This window comes from Lontra canadensis, unplaced genomic scaffold (genome assembly GCF_010015895.1).
Source record: "Lontra canadensis isolate GAN:19392208 unplaced genomic scaffold, GSC_riverotter_1.0 scaffold5655, whole genome shotgun sequence".
In the NCBI taxonomy this organism is placed as follows: Eukaryota; Metazoa; Chordata; class Mammalia; order Carnivora; family Mustelidae; genus Lontra; species Lontra canadensis.
In genome coordinates this window covers 1-1,103 of record NW_022636636.1, presented here as the reverse complement: position 1 = coordinate 1,103, position 1,103 = coordinate 1, and the positions used below count along the sequence as shown (strand labels likewise).

At 56.2% G+C, this 1,103-nt stretch overlaps 1 long non-coding RNA gene across 1 annotated transcript; it reads right to left on the bottom strand.

Annotated features, from left to right (window-relative positions):
• Positions 1-217: 217 nt before the first annotated feature.
• Positions 218-791, bottom strand: LOC116863940. The gene is made up of 3 exons (XR_004381878.1): positions 729-791; positions 552-643; positions 218-299 (listed from the first exon to the last, which is right to left on the bottom strand). It is a non-coding gene; the product is annotated as an uncharacterized LOC116863940 (long non-coding RNA).
• Positions 792-1,103: the final 312 nt, after the last annotated feature.

Genomic DNA, 1,103 nt, shown 5'->3' with positions numbered 1-1,103 from the left:
GACCAATTTATTTACTCAGTTTCCCTGATCTACCACTGTGTGTGTCTCACAGGGAGCTTGTGCACAAGGATTTAGCACAGAAAGAACTGCTGGACCCATCGAGTCCAGCTCAGAGCCGTCCGAGGGGGAAGAGGCAGGACCAGAGCTGTGGGCGTCATGCTCAGGAGACAGGGGTCCCTGGGGCCGGAGTCTCCTGCTTCTTATAATTACATCTTCCTCGTGGCCTGGCCTGGCCTGCGGACCTCACTGTAGACAGCAGAGAGAGAGTTCTCCTCTTCTAGATGTGGTTCTCCCCTACCCTGCAGTGCAGACGGAGGGTAGCATAAGGGGCACAGACAACCAAAGAGACTCACACAGACCCAGAGCTGCTGACATGACCTCCCACAGCGCCCAGCACTTCACGGGATCCCAGAAGAATTTTCTTCGTTGATACTGCATTATGGGAAAGGGTACAGAGCAATCAAGGACAGAACTTGCAGGTGACTGGGATCAACAGGCACACACCCAGGCACAGAGGGACTTGGGAGAACTGCCTCCCCCTCCCGCCTCACCTTGTCCCTGCGGTCTCCAGACCCCTGCTGGGTCTGATCTGCATAGTGGATGCCACCATCCGGGTCCCTGGGCTCCTCCTGTGATCCTGCCCCTGAGTCACACACAGATGGAGGTTGAGTCTCAGCCTGGAAGCCTGTCCCCTCCCCCCTCCATGACCCCCATGGCCATGACCACACCTGCCAGCCTCCTGCAGGGACATTCCCTGAGCAGCAAAATGCAGGAGAAAAGAAGCCCAGAGTCCAATAGGGGAAGGTGGTGTCTGGGTACAGGGAGGAAAGTGCAACCTGCCTTTCCCAGACTCCAACTTCTTCTTCCCACGTCTCATCCAAAGGTACAGTCCAGCTTCAAGGATCATCAGTGTGACCACAATAGTCCCCAGGATGTCACGCAGGAGAGCAACAAGAGATGGTCCATGTAGATCTGTTTCCATCACACAGAGAGTGAAGAAGGTTAAGGCAACAGGGAACTGAGGACGCCCATTGCCAGGCACGTGGAGACTCTCAAGGGACCTGCTCAGAAGCTCGAGAGGGAGCAGCACGGCAGCGGCTCTC